Below are 16,181 nucleotides of genomic sequence, written 5' to 3'. Positions count from 1 at the left end.
TTGTAACCTTGGCCAGATCTGTGCCTTGCCACAATTTTGTCTGAGCTCCTTGGCCAGTTCCTTTGACCTCATGATTCTCATTTGGTCTGACATGCGCTGTTAGGTCTTATATAGACAGGTGTGCGGCTTTACAAATCAAGTCTTATCAGTTTAATTACACACAGCTGGACTCCAATGAAGGAGTAGAACCATCTCAAGGAGGATCACAAGAAAATGGACAGCATGTTACTTAAATATGAGTGTCTGAGCAAAGGGTCTGAATACTTATGACCATGTGATATTTCAGTTTTTCTTGCAAAAATTTCTACATTTCTGTTTTTTCAGTCAAGATGGGGTGCAGAGTGTACACTGAAGAGAAAAAATGAACTTTTTTGAATTTACCAAATGGCTGCAATGAAACAAAGAGTGAAAAATGTAAAGGGGTGTGAATACTTTCCAAACCCACTGTATGTACATTATAAATATATATATGTTTTCCATATAGTGATGGATATTTCTTGTTGCTGAAACTGATATTTTTTCCACTTTAAACCTTTTTTAAACCCCTCTGATCAGTGCGATCACACAACATACAAGCCTCTGATGGCTCCGGTGATGCCCTGTACTACTGTAGTGCCGTGTATCATCACTGCCTGTCAGTGTAATACTAACGGCCCCATACACATGAGATCAGAGTTGGCTGAACGGTCATTTGGCAGACGGCGATCTCTCCCGACTCCCCCATACACACAAATATTCCAGCTTTCCTGTGGTCTGTATGAGAGAGTCGCCTCCAGACTCCTCTAGAGGAGGATTATCTACAGGAAGAACAGACGGATTATCCTCTGAAATTCAGGATGTCAGATCCTTCTCTGCCCTGACATCATCTGTCGGGAGGCCCCCAAATATATTATATGGTCGGCCAATACCCCCGAAATCAGTGCTTTCATGGAACTTTAGTCTACTGTGTATGGGGGTGTAAGATGGGCGCCGGACGAGTCCTTGAGGGGAGATGTGTCATTGCGGCTCTTAGCTGCGGTGATATGAGCTCGGAAGAATGCTCCAGCACATATAGTGCTGAGAGAGTTATTAGGCCATTCCAGTGATGGGTGGGAATGACTGCTTACATGTCCCATTCCCAGGGGTGTAGTTTGGCAGATAAAATGGAGGATGAGTCTCTCAATCAGTGTCTGGCGCTGGAAATGTGCGGATCTCCTGTGTGTTGGTCTGTGCTAAGGCCTAATGAACTGGACACTATCCTGAGCGGGCATGCTCGAAGTTCGGGATCGCGTGTACGGCGCATGAGCGAACTCCTTACGTGTTCCTTCTGATTAGCTGCATGAGCGCATGCGCGGTTCAACGCATGCTCTGTTGATTTTCTCGGTGGCCATCTTTGAATCTCCCGGCGGTGCCCTCATTACTGACTTTGGGCTGAGCCTGCGCAGATGGAGGCCCTGAGGGACTTCCGCTTGCGTCACACGCCGGCCTCGGCACTTGGACATTATCATGATGATGTTCTCCAGCTGCTCTCTGGCAAATAGCACCATGTTAAGGTATTTATAAGACGCTCTCTCACACACTTTGCATTGCCCCTGATGAAGCCAGGTCTCCTGGGGTAACGCGTCGGGCATCTTTTGGCCCCTGCCTCCCACACTACCCTGCTTATATTCAGCCCTCCCTGGATGTGTTACTCTGTTCAGGCGTATGTCTCCACTCTCTAGGGCTCAGGTTGTATCGGGCAGTCTGTTCTTTTTGCATCTTTGATCTATACTTTATATCTTGTATGTAGCAGCATGCCATTTTGGTGTGTTTTTTTGCAGCCCTGCAGCTTATATAGTATGGTACTCATATAATTTTAGTGTGACTTGACAGGACTGTATTACACCATTATTGGCATGGTTTCCTGACTAAAGTGGTGTACTTGTATATTTATCACCTACAGATGGTTCCAGTGTGGGTTTAAGCAGGGGTTCTTTCTAACCCTTTTGGGGTTTTTTGTATTTCTCTCATTGCCTTGGTGCATTTTTTAATGTTTTTAATGCTTTCAGTGTGTTTTATAGTGTTTCAATAAAGGTGAATTTTACACTTCATTACAATTTGGTAATCCCTGTTGTGTACATGCTCTTTCCTCTTTTTGCATATTGTTATTAGCATGTACAGGTGATCCCTTGCAGTGGTGCCCTCCAGCCCCAGGTTTATACTATCGTAGTAATGTAATAAACTTCCAGTTGCTGGTATGTCACGACGGAACCGAGACAAATCAAAAGTTAAAGGATTTTATTTACAGGGATATGATAATCCTCGCAGGGAGAAAGCACTGGGGGGTTAAACTGGTTTTAAAGCAGTATATCAAACAGTCAAAAAGAGTAACCGTTAGAAACGGGTGTTCTTGGAACTTATCAGTCTGCTGAGTACTGGCTTGTAGGGTCGTCTTCTCCCGCATCGGCACCGTCAGCAGCGGCAGTTGTTGTCTCTCTAGTCGCTGTAGGCTCTGCAGTCTCTAAGGACACACAACAGGGGTCTTGGGGGTTAATGAAGAAGGGCAGGGGGAACAAAAGGCATTCCGGGACCCCCTGCTTTGAGTCTATGCTTCAAAACTAGCAGTCTCTCCGCAGGTACGGTGCTCTGTGTCTCTATAAGTCTCTCAACAGGAGTCAGGGGATCTGCACTGACACCGCAGGTACCGGGGATGAGCACAGGGGTCACTGTCTCTGCACGGGGGTCAGAGCGCACCTCTCCTGTCACTGCAGGCTCTGGTCTCACGTACTCACAAGATGCAGTATCTCTGCACACTTAAAATAGAAAATCTTCTTAAAAGTCGGGGGGTCTTCTTATATGCAGTGTGTCATGTTATATGATGGGTCTGGAGCAATCTGCATATGGCGGGGGAGTGGTCCCGATGACGAAGGGAGGGTGTAAGGGGAGTTATCATCCCCTTTTACCTCATTGGTGGCAGCGGTGCTATCTGCGGTCTCTGTGCTGGGGATTGGCGGCTCCTCCATCTGCAGTGTGGTGGCTCTGTGCTGGGGGTCAGCAGCAGTGGCGGCTCCTCTTTGTCCAGTGCGGGGTCGCTGTGCTGGGGGGCGGCAGCGGCGGCTCTCTGTCCAGCGTCGGGACTCCTCCGGCATTTCCCCAAAGCCCGGAGGCCCAGGCAGCTCCATTGCTGCAATACGGTGGCCTCCGGAAAAATGGCCACCGGAGCCTGTGCATGCTGATTCAGATCTCGTCTCCCGAGATCTCGGGACGAGATCTGAATCTGAGCATACGTGGGCTCCGGCGGCCATTTTCCCCAGGCCACCACATCGCAGCAATGGCGCTGCCTTGGGCCTCCGGGCTTTGGGGAAATGCCGGAGGAGCCCCAACGCTGGACAGAGAGCCGCCGCTGCCGCCCCCCAGCCACGACCCCACGCTGGACAAAGAGGAGCTGCGTCGACCCCCAGCACAGAGCCGCCACACTGCTGAAGGAGGAGCCGCCGCACTGCTGCCACCAGTGAGGTAAAAGAGGGATGGTAACACCACTTACACCCTCCCTTCTTCATCGGGACCACTCCCCCACCATATGCACCCGGTGTATAAGGCGACACCCCGCGTATAAGATGACCCCCGACTTTTTAGAAGATTTTCAGAGGTTAAAAAGTCATCTTATACACCGGAAAATACGATAGTTATTTCTCATGTCGCGTGTAATGAATATCTCCTGCAGTATTGCTAATGCCGATTCCAGTGTCGGTAATGAGACGAGAATGAGGCTAAGTGCACACGTTGCAGAAAATTTCTGCTTAAAAACCTGAATCCCTTCCCAGAAACCGCACCAATTTTTCCGCGGCGGTTTTTGCGCGGTTTTGATGCATTTTTGATGCGTTTTTTTCCGCAGCGGTTTCAAACCGCATGGAAGAAGCCAAAACCGCGGAAAAATCTGCAAAATTAGCATGCTGTGTTTTTTACCGCGATGCGGTTTTTTCGCGGTAAAAAGTGCAAAATGCATAGAAATGACTGGGAAGCTTATTTTTAGTGGTTTTATAGCGGTTTTATAGTGAAAACCGCAGTAAAAACCGCTAAAAAAACGCTGTGTTTGAACACAGCCTTAGCGTTATGGAAGATGAGTCTATGAGGAACGTGTTCAGCTGCCGACTCCGAGGAGGAAACTGCTTGTTGTCTGGGGCCTAAATATATAGGTTTTATTAGTAGATGTCAGGGAAGAAAACTAAACCCTGTAAGATAATAAATCTCCTCATATGTTTCCCTTATTATCTCCAGTAATTGTATTATTACACAGGATTCTTATGGTGTTACATCGGATCATCTTCTTCTCATTCAGGTCTCTACAATATCGGATCCTCTCAGTGAAGATCTTCTACAGAAGAGAATTTTCCTGATTTACCCATCAAGGATGGATATGGACAGAGACAAGATGGCGGAGAGGATGTTACACCTCACCCTAGAGATCCTCTTCCGTCTCACTGGAGAGGTGAGAGATTCTGATGACGTCACATTACATCATTCTTATCTATGGGAATAACAGATGGACAGAACTGGAGAGGTGAGGACTCTGGAAATGTCTGGAGTGAGATTTATTAATGTGTCTCTCCATAACCAGGATTACACAGTGGTGAAGAAGACCTCTAGTGATCGCTGTCAGGACCCTGTGTCTGAGGGATGGGGAAGACCCCTGAGCCCAATCACGGGGCCTCCACCTCACCCCCTGATCCATGAGGACATCAATGACCAGAAGATCCTAGAACTCATCTACAAGATGATTGAGCTGCTGACTGGAGAGGTGACACTGCTGGGAATGCTGGGACATTATACAGTAACACTATGAAGGGATCGGGGGGATGACGGTATCATTGTATGTGTCAGGTTCCTATAAGGTGCCAGGATGTCGCTGTCTATTTCTCCATGGAGGAGTGGGAGTATTTAGAAGGACACAGAGATCTGTACAAGAACGTCATAATGGAGGTTCCCCAGCCCCTCACATCACCAGGTAATAGACAGGACTAAATACACACGGCCTATAATTATCTGTATGTAGAGAATGAATTCAGTCCCTGTATGTGTTTCCTCCAGATCTATCCAGTAAGAGGACAACACCAGAGCGATGTCCCCGTCCTCTTCTTCCACAGGACTGTAACCAAGAAGATCCCAGTGCTCCTCAGGATCATCAGGTAGATGGAGAGAAGGTGTCAGGAGATCTCCCCTATGATGTGTAGACGGCTGTGAAGGTCTTGTGTCCAGTCTTGTTTTATCTCACCATCCTGTTAGCTCTTCTCTGATCTTGCACTCGCTTGTCAATGTTTTTTTGTAAATGAGGTGCCCAGAACTGGACACAGTGTTCCAGAAGAGATCTGACCAAGAAGGAGTAGAAGAGAATAATTATTTGACGTGATGTAGACTCTATACTTCTCTTAATACATCACAGAACTTGTGTTGGCAGTGGAGATTACTCACGATTCTCTCCAAGCGTGTGATAACAGAACTTGTTTTTTCAGGAACAATATATGATAAGCTTAATAGATCAGGAATAAATCATTTGTGTGTCTCTATCTGTGCAGCATCTACAGAAGGCTGCTTTATTCATACACAGACACAGCAGGAAAACAGGAAATACTGTCACATGCTCTCCCTGTGTAAGAGCCTCTGGGAGGTTTTTTTCAACTTTATAAACAGCATACAAAACTAGCAACTAAACACTCATACAACCAAACTCAACAACTACTTAACCCTGTTAGTCACATTGCGGTTCTGAAGTCCACAAACTTGGCTCTTGATAATGGCTTTGTCATGCCATCAGCTATCATCTTGTCAGACTCGCAATAAACAAACTGGAGTACACCACGTTCTACTAAGTCACGTAAGTGGTGATGTTTTACATCGATGTGCTTAGTCCTTGCAATAATCTTCTTACTGCTGGCAAGATAACTGTTGGTTGAGCTAATAGCTTGCCGAAATCTTCTAAAATTGGTTCAACCAAATTACATAAGCATAAGCAGCAGATATATATTCTGCTTCTGTTGAAGATAATGCGAATGACACATGTTTTCTGCTGGACTTCCAACTAAGAAATTGAATTTTCTCCTAACTTGAACCAGTAACCACTTGTTGACTTTCGATCACTTGAATCTCCAGCCCAATCTGCATCTACATAACCTCTGAGTGTGAGATCTCCTGACGCAAATATCTTAACATTTAACCTTTGAGTTTCTTTAAGATGTTGAAGAATTCTCTTAATTGCATTCCACTCTCTTTGGCGTGGCTTGCTTACACGTCTACAGAATTCTGACTGTGGCTGTGATATCCAGACGAGTAGTGGTTGCTATGTACAGAAGCTCCCCCACTGCTTGTCTGTAACTCTCACCCTTTGGCTTCTGACGTTCCAAACTGGTTTAGGATTGTGGAAATTTTAGAGCTTTGGTTGAGAAGAAAACTCCCATCTTCCTCTCTATGGATTTGGATTCCCAAATATGTCAGTTTTCCAAGGTCCTTAGTCTCAAAGTGCTGGTTGAGAATTTCACCTAGCTTTGCAATTTCTTTTTCATCTTGATGAGACATGATTACATCGTCTACATATAGGAGAAGATACATCCACTCCTTCGCTACATTTTTCGTATGCAAACATGGATCAGCTTGAGATCTTTTAAATCCTTCATCCATCAAGACTTTGTTCATATTCGAGTTCCAAGCTCTTGCCGACGGCTTAAGTCCATAGAGAGATTTTTGCATTTTTCAAACAAGGTGCTCTTAAACATAATAACATAGTTAGGCCGAAAAAAGCCATGTGTCCATCCAGTTCAGCCTATATTCCATCAGAATAAATCCCCAGATCTACGTAAAGAACCTAATAACTGTAAGATACAATATTGTTACTCTCCAGGAAGACATCCAGGCCTCTCTTGAACCCCTCGACTGAGTTCACCATCACCACCTCCTCAGGCAAGGAATTCTTCACCCTTTTTAATAAACCCCTTGGGTTGGCTCATGTACAACTCTTCTTCAATGTCACCATGTATTTTTTTTTTTTTTTTGAAAAAATGTTATGTGGTCAATTTGATTAGCACTATGGCAATAGAGCACACTGCAATAAGTAGATAGTAAACAGCCTTTTATTAGACCACTATGCGTTTCGGCAGCGGATCGCTGCCTTCCTCAGGTGGATTTATCAATATCACCATGTAGGAAGGCTGTTTTGATGTCAAAATGTCTCACTGTCATCTGTTGAACTGCAGCTACGGACATTAAAGTTCTGAATATGGTTTGCTTCACAACTGGAGAAAATGTAGCATCATGATCTTCACCATACTTTTGCGACCAATCTTGCCTTAAACCAGTGAACGTTACCTTCATATTACAGTCATATTTGTTTTTGAAGACCCACTTACATCCGATAGCTCTTTTTCCTTGTGGTAGCTCAGTAAGCTCCCATGTCTGGAGTTGGTGAAGGGACTCCATCTCTTCATTAGCAGCATTTATCCACTTCTGCTTCTCGTGGACAGGCAGTTTTTACATCTGTTGCCATGACTTTAGCTCTGGTTCAGGAAGTGTTCTGATCATATAAGAAAGTCATCTAGCTGGGATACCTTTGTTTGGCCTTTCTGATCTCCTGACTGGAGCTTGACTTGGTTTTTCTGTGTCTTCCTTGGTGGCTTCAGAGCTTATCTTTTCGGCATCTGGGTTTGGTGACTGAGATTCTTGTTCTTGCTTCTCAGGTTGAATATCGGGTGTAACTTCATGGAATTTGAGCTTTACAGAGTTTTCATCAATCACTACATCTCTGCTGATTGTTGCTGTGTTGGTCTCTGGGTGTAGGATTCTGTATCCCTTTTGAGTTTCGCTATAGCCCACCAGGACTCCTTGCTTTGCGTGTGATTCCCACTTGGAACGTTTTTCTTTGGAAACATACACAAATGTTTTGCTTCCAAATATCCTGAGGTGCTTCAGGTTAGGCTTCTCGCAGTTCCATAGCTCATATGGAGTTTTATTTGTGGCTTTACCTGGCACTCTGTTTTGAAGATGACAAGCTGTCATGATGACTTCTACCCAATACGTTGTAGGTAGATTCGCATCAAACAACATACTTCTTCCACTTTCACAGAGAGTACGGTTCTTTCTCAATGCAATGCCTTTATGTTCTGAGTTGTATGGAATGGTTGTCTGGAACACGATTCCATCCTTTTTCAAAATGGTTTGCACCTTACCACTTGTATATTCGGTTCCATTTTCGGCACGCACGGTTTTTGGCATTCTTCCAAATTTGTTAAACACTACAGCAAGATATTCTTCAAGTTTCTGTGGAACTTCATCCTTACTGAGAAGCAGGTAGGCGACTGTATATCTGGAGTAGTCATCAATAAATGTGAGAAAATATCTCATCTTGCGAGGAGTTTGAACACTCATTGGACCACATACATCTGTATGTATCAGATCTAGAGGCTGTGCAGATCTAGTGGTGCTTATTTTAGGAAAGGATTTTCTGGACATTTTCCCTGTAAGACAGCTAGTGCACTTCATCATTTGACTACACTGGTTGATTTCAATACCATTTGCAAGATTTGCTAGCTTCCTTACTGCTTCTGGGTTTCTGTGCCAAAAAGACGTCTGTGCCGTACATGGATACAGTTCTTATGCAGATCTTGTCTAGTACTGTACATTCATTCTTTGCATTTTAGCTGATAAAGTTCATGTTGGATTTTTCCTACTGCAAGAGTGTGACCCTTCTTTTAGATGATGCAGCTGTTATCTCTAAAAGTAACTACATTCCCCTTTTGCATGAGCTTCTTTACTGACAGAAGATTGCTTTCAAGGCTGGGAACATAGAGAACATGCTTTTGCCATGATTCAGGTCGGGGTTTGTTTCTTGTTATTCACTCCTCGGCCTGGTCATGCGAGGATTAACTTTCTCTGCCTTGTTTTGGGATCTGTTTGGCTATTTCAGTCTGCTGCTGCCTGCATGCAGCATCAGTTATAGTTCCTGCCCCTGGCTTGAGCGGCTGACCCCGTTACATCCTGATTTGTCCCCTGCCTGTTTACTGAGTTCCCGTGTCTGCCCACTCCTGTTAACTCGCTCATCTTAGTGTTTGTTCCCTGTGCTGTGACCCCTTGGTAACTGACCCAGCTTGATCTTTAACCTGTTTGACTGTCTCATGTCTCTGGCATCTCTGCTCCCGACCATCTCCGTCTTCTCTGGCTTGTATCTGACCACATGTAATGCTATTTCCTCTGGTACTGCGTTTCCTGTCCATTAACGATCCGGCTTGTCTAACCACTCTTTCACCACCTAGTGGCACCTGTGCTGCTGCACTGTGGAGCTAGGCTGTGATTGCAACCTTTTTTCCCTCACCAGCACCCACTGGTGGAGATTGCATGCTACTGCACTGCAGCAGCATTTTACCTTTATTGGGATCTTTCTGCTTTGTGCTGAGGAATATGGACAGTGGAGGTAGCAGTATCCTACTCCTTCTGAAGTCATAGTGACCATTAGCTAAGATGACCTTTTCTGACTTGCTTTCATTAAGGTCAGTGAAGAAATCCTTATTATTTGTCATATTGCTGCTTGCACAAGAATTTATACACCGTATACACTTTGCAGAAGGGCTTGTTCTGACATTAAATGCAGCTTCAGGACATGCAGAATCTTCCTTTACAGCTGTTTTAACCCTTTGATCACTGTTCTGCCTTTTAAGCTAACTCATTCTTGCTTTCCAAATTCTGCAGTCTACTTCATAGAATCATAGAGTTGGAAGGGACCTCCTGGGCCATCTGGTCCAACCCCCTGCTTAAAGCAGGATTCACTAAATCATCCCAGACAGATGTCTGTCCAGCCTCTGTTTTGAAGACTTCTATTGAAGGAGAACTCACCATCTCTCATGGCGGCCTGTTCCACTCATTGATCACTCTAACTGTCAAAAAGATTTTTCTAATATCTAATCTGTGTCTCCTACCATTCAGTTTCATCCCATTGCTTCTAGTCTTTCCTTTTGCAAATGAGAACAAAGATGACCCTTCTACAATGTGACAGCCCTTTAGATATTTGTAGACGGCTATTAAGTCTCCTCTCAGTCTTCTCTTCTGCAAGCTAAACATTCCCAAATCCTGCAATCTTTCCTCATAAGACAGGGTTTGCAGACCGGTCACCATTCTGTTCGCTCTTTTCTGAACTTGCTCCAATTTGTTGATGTCTTTTTTAAAATGTGGTGCCCAAAACTGGACACAATATTCCAGATGAGGTCTTATGAATCCTCCTAACAGTTGCCTTGTCCATTCCATTCTTAGCCATTTTTTCAATAAGGATTGTGTGAGATACTTTGTCAAATGCTTTGCTGAAGTCAAGATATACTATACAGCATTTCCCTGATCCACCCAATCAGTGATTCTGTCATAGAAGGAAATTAAGTTAGTCTGACATGACTTATTAGTTACAAACCCATGCTGACTCTGTTTAATCACTTCATTCTTATCCAGGTACTTACATACATGTTGTTTAATGATTTGTTCAAAGCTCTTTCCTGGTATAGAAGTCAGACTCACCGGCCTATAGTTGCCTGCGCCCACCTTCTTCCCCTTTTTGAAGATAGGAACAACATTTGCTCTTCTCCAGTCTTCTGGGACTTCTCCTGTTCTCCAAGAATTTTCAAAGATTATGGAGAGGGGTTCAAAAATTTCTTCTACTATCTCCTTTAGTACTCTCGGGTGAAATTCATCTGGACCTGGAGACTTGAATACATTTAGGTTAGCTAAGTGTTTCCTCACTATCTTTCTGTTTATAGATATCCTGGATTCTTCTATTCCCTTAATAGGACAGTGAAGATCAGTTGATATGACATTTCCATTCTGAGAGAAAATAGATGCAAAGTAGGAATTTAAAAGTTCGGCCTTCTCAACATCCTGTTTTACGATTTCATCATTTTCATCCTGTAAAAATCCTACAGCATCTTTGACTTTTCTTTTACTTTTGACATATCCCCAAAATCCTTTATTATTGCTTTTGATGTCTCTTGCAAGCATCAATTCATTGTCAGCGTCAATAATCTGATTTGTGCCCTGCAAGTTCTGCAGACAGCATTATATTCTTCTTTAGATATGCCTCCCTCTTTCCATTTTATAAACATTTGTTTCTTCCTTTTTAGCATGTGCTTAAGTTCTGTGTTCCACAATCCTGGTTTCCCTAAATGCTTCCTATTCTTCACTCTTTTCGGAATTGTCAACAATTGTGCTTTGAGAATTTCATTTTTCAAGATTTCCCATCCTTCCTGGACATTTTTGTCCTTAAGGATATCCAGCCATTGGATCCCTCCAATTCTCTCTCTGAATCCCTCAAAATCTGCCTTTCTTAAATCTAACCTTGACGTCTGAGTCTTCACAGGTCTTTCCTCCTCTAGTTATTCAAAATTCTAAAATAGCATGATCGCTACCTCCTAGGGTCCCAGCCGCTTTTACCTCCTCAACCATTTCCTCTCTGTTTTATAAGGATTTGATCCAAGGTAGCAGATCACTTTAAGGTGTCCGGGCTTTTTACAGACAAAACAGTCACGAGTTTCTCTTAGATTGCTCTTATAGTTAGGGAAATCCTGTGTCTTTAATGTTGTTTCTGCTCTGGATTCATTACTGCTGCTTACATGCTGTGTCTTTCTCTTGAATTCATCCACAAGTTTGCCTTTAACATACTCTAGTGTCAGCTCATCATCTGGCCGTGCATCTAGTGCAGTCACGAGTGTGTCATAACTCTCTGGAAGACCACTTAATAGAAATGCAGCAGCATTTCTTCTCCAAAACCCCTGAGATGATCCACAATCTCTTGGATGTTTCTTATATAGTCCTGCATATTCTGTCCATCACTTAGCTTATACAAATACAAACAGAGGAAAAAGTGACCCAATATCAGTGCACTATGATATTATATGTGTCAATTGTAAAGTGCTCACCGAAAAAATGGACACTTGTAAACTACTGGACAATTGGAAAACAAACTACAAAAAAAAAACAAGGAAAAAAAATGATATTCAGTTCATATAATGTAGAAATATTAATTTTTATTAGTATCACAGGTTAAAAAACAATTAAAAATCAATGTCAGATACATTCTCCATGATATCAGTATACTTATATAAGGGCGCAAATGTCCAATTGCACATATAAAAATAAAAGTGATATGGTTGAATACAAAAATGAATAAAAAAGTGTAAAGAATATAAAAAAGTGCATATAAAAAGGTGTACCGTAAAGTCTACAAATTATGTGAGCAACAAGTGTTGGTGAAGTATTATAAAAAACGGTGTGTGTATTTAGATAAACATTGAGTGAAACCAAATCTAAAGTGAAATGTGCAAAAGACACCACCGGGTATAGGGGGAACCACATACTATAATGTGTGACCATGGAGTACGTAAATACAGAAAAATTATATAGGTATAATAGATGTCAAAAAAGAAACTTACAAGATAAGGACTCCTGGTCTCCTGAACAAACGCCCTCCCCAATGCGCGTTTCGGCACGCTGTCTTCGTCAGGGGGCACTTTTTTATTCATTTTTTAAATTCATTTTTGTATTCATCCATATCACTTTTATTTTTTATGTGGAATTGGACATTTGCGCCCTTATATAAGTATACTGATTTCATGGGGAATGTATCTGACATTGATTTTTAATTGTTTTTTAACCTGTGATACTAATAAAAATTAATATTTCTACATTATATGGACTGAAGATCGTTTTTTTCTTGCCATTTTTTATCACTTAGCTTAGATTGATACAGCTTTATCTTGAGATAAAGCTTATTGCTGAGATTTGATCTTTCATGCACTTTCTGTAACTCATCCCACATCTCTCTTGCAGTTGCACACTTGCATATATGCACAATCTGATTATCATCTACACTGAGCTTTGTGCTTTCTGATCCTTCTCTAGCCAATCATCTGGTAATGGATGAGGCACTTGATCCAGAGTGCACTTCCACGTACCTTCTCTTATGAGCAGCATCTTCCCCTTGAATTTCCAGGACTGGTAGTTCTGATTAGTGAGGCTTGGCACTGACAAATTGACAGGATTGCTGCTAGTGGACATCTTCTCTATTGCTCTGTGCTGCTTTTGCTTTGGGCTATAGTTGCTGTGTTACTCTGGGGTTCTATGTCACTCTGGGCCCATAACCTGTTGGCGGATTACTCACGATTCTCTCCAAGCATGTGACAACAGAACTTGTTTATTCAGGAACAATATATGATAAGCTTAATAGAAAAGGGATAAATCATTTGTGTATCTCTATCTGTGCAGCATCTACAACAGGCTGCTTCTCTCATACTCAGACTCAGCAGGAAAACATGAAGTACAGTCACATGCTATTCCTGTGTGAGCCTCTGGGAGATTTTTTTAAACTCTACAGTATAAACAGCATACAAATTTAGCAGTTAAACACTAATAGACAGGAATGGAGTTATTGCACCAAACCTATCCCAACAACTTGTGTAATGAGAACGGTGGAGATGGCAGGATTAGAACTGTTCATAGATGTAACTCTCCATCTGTCTGTGACTTTTACAATATTTGTTTCAGGGTGAAGTTCTGACCCATATTAATACTACAGAGACATATGTGAGGGGTGATGAGTGGTGTAAAGAGGAGATTCCCACATATGACTACCCAGGTGAGTAGTAACCACTGAATGCAGAGAAGTCACAGATTCCTCTCAGTCACCGGCTGTGGCTGCTTTATCGGTGGTGTAGTCCGGCCGTATTACCATGATCACCATTTGCCTCTAGACCACAACATTCTCCTCCACCCAAAACTGTTCAAATGACTTTGGGCATTGAAAGCCCTTTTCTATAGAACTTACAACCTGGAGGATCCACCTACCCCCTGGGATTAGGAGATGTTGTTTCCTGCCCAGATCTGTAAACTATAAAGCCAAATGACAGCGTACGTAGAATGTGCTGACAAGATAGAAAATCACTTGAAGAAAAATCGTATGCTGGGCCTGTAAGAGAAAGTGGAGAGTAATGATGCTGTTGGCTTCCTAGAATCCTGAGATCTAATTTCAGGGCTGAAATCTCATATCCCAAGATCTTGATACCGAGATCTCCATCTGTGCATGCGCCGCCCCCCGGCAGCCATGTTCACAGTCCTCCACACAGGAGGAAACCAAGGACATGCGGGGGGTCCGGCCTTTCAAGAAATGTCGGCGGACACCCCGGGCAGCAGCAGCGGAGGCGGCCATTGTGGGCAGCAGCGGAAGCCCCGGGCAACAGTGCCAGGCACCCCAGCAGCACAAAACACTCGCAGCGGTGCACTGCACATCGGACACCCCCCCATCCCACCCTGTGGTCTGCAGCATCACCCCACCCCTGCTTCCTCCAGCAACTACCCTGGGACCCCGCTTCACCACAGCAATAAGACGCATGGATTATAAGAAGCACCACAATTTTAATAAAAACAAATTTTTTCCTATTTTTCTCCTCAACATTTGGGGTGCATTTTATAATCCAAAAATACGGTAACATTTTTTTTATTCTAGTTCTTTTTGTACAGATTCATTTTGTATGGTAGTCTGATGATGGTGGGATCGGCCTGCCTCACTTACGTGAGTCTGCAACTACCTGGTAGCCTTTAAAATAAGGTCTCCATTACCTCTGCCAAATGCCTGAGATCTAAATTTAAGACACCTCAGCTCTGCACTATTATAAAAAGTTCTCTATGAATATCTAATCTTTCTTCTTGAAACTCATCTGACAGAAAATATTGGCCCTTACGATAGTTTAGATTGCCAAGAGCCACCGAGCCCCATACTCTAATTACCCAGAGAGTTTTCACCAGGATAATAGGAAACAAATGGACCTTTCAAATTATTTCCCAATGTCTCTTGAATCCAACAATCCCCTATATATGGTTGTACACTACTTTCTGGGCACATGGTAGGGTTAAGAAAGGAAGGAGCACCATTTAGCTATTCGTACACAGATCTTGATGGAATAGTTTGCAGACACGATGTATTGGGAGCACTGTTAGTGATCACCTGTCAGATGAAAAGATGGCCACCACGAGAAGGCTTGGCTCTATCTACTCTATTTTCCAGATCCCAGTGATTGCCTTGCTCATCATCCTTTAACCCCTCTTCATGGATCTGGACTTACAGAGACCCCTAGGCTTGGGCCATGGTGTTACCTGCTACTCTGTGGAGTGAGATGGCAAGAAGAATAGTCAGGTAGCTGGCCATAACCAGGAGGGCAGAGAATGTACAAATTCAGAAGACATAAGTGTAGTCAGTAAGCGGGCTGGGATTACACCAGGAAACAAATACACCAGCTGAGCACAGAGGACTGAACCAGAGGAGAACAAGGCTGTATCTGGCAGATTCCGGGAATAGGCTTCAAGCTTTAGTAGGGTTTGGTGCTTTCTAATTGGCTTAAGCAGGTAGCAGATTGCTACCAGATTGCTGGACAGCACACAAACCCATACTGCCAGGCTGGGTGAAACTACTGGTCTCAGGCACCCTAATCATAGCGGCTGGACAGAGCCAGCGCCACCCAGAGCTTCTGGTTTTGACGTCTCTTCTATTACCAGCAACGCCTGCACAATAAATAAGGCGCTGCTTGGTGATGGAATCAAACATCGCAGGAGCAGATTCCAGTGGAGAGGGGACACACCATCTGCAGATGCCCTAATATAACACAATTACAGGAAACTAAAGCAGTAGAAATCCCCATAAAGTGACTCCATTATGGAAAATATAACCCTCAGTGAATTATTCTATGGGAGTAGTGACACTTTACGGAAATTAGCTCGCACTGGATGTTGCAACATGAAAATTGCAATTTGCCATTTTATTACCCAACACATAATGCCCAGATTGTGCTCCAGGAGACACACACCGTAAATTAAGTGGATTCTTCTCACTATAGTAATGCCACATATATGGATGCTAAATATGGTTTGGGCGCACTACAAGGCTCAGAAGAGAGTGGATATTTGACTTTGGGAGAGCGGATATTGCTGGATCGGTTTATGGAAGCCATGTTGCTTTTCAAGAGCTTTTGAGCCACAAATATTGTGGAAACCTTTTGGTTTTCCTCTGTCTGATGATGGACCTTAGTGGTGTCTTGTGTTTCCGTGAGATGAGTAGAAGTTTTATTGGTATAATTTTCGCCTATATAACATTGTTTGGTGGCTTTTTATTCCATGTTTGGGAGGCAGAATGAACAAACCATTGAACACCATGATGC

The 16,181-nt window shown here is 43.3% G+C and overlaps 1 protein-coding gene across 1 annotated transcript in view; it reads left to right on the top strand.

Moving 5' to 3' along the window:
• The first annotated feature begins 13,064 nt into the window (after positions 1-13,064).
• Positions 13,065-16,181, top strand: part of LOC141073928 (uncharacterized) — a 53,309-nt gene continuing 50,192 nt past the window's right edge. The window contains exon 1 of the mRNA XM_073561461.1: positions 13,065-13,609. The gene's annotated coding sequence lies outside the window, so the exon portion shown is untranslated. The remainder of the gene's footprint in view (positions 13,610-16,181) is intronic.

The sequence above is a fragment of the Dendrobates tinctorius genome, unplaced genomic scaffold (genome assembly GCF_039654945.1).
Source record: "Dendrobates tinctorius isolate UK_male_01 unplaced genomic scaffold, ASM3965494v1 ptg000320l, whole genome shotgun sequence".
Taxonomy (NCBI): Eukaryota; Metazoa; Chordata; class Amphibia; order Anura; family Dendrobatidae; genus Dendrobates; species Dendrobates tinctorius.
The sequence above is the reverse complement of the archived record's forward strand: the minus strand, read 5'-3'. Positions and strand labels throughout refer to the sequence as shown.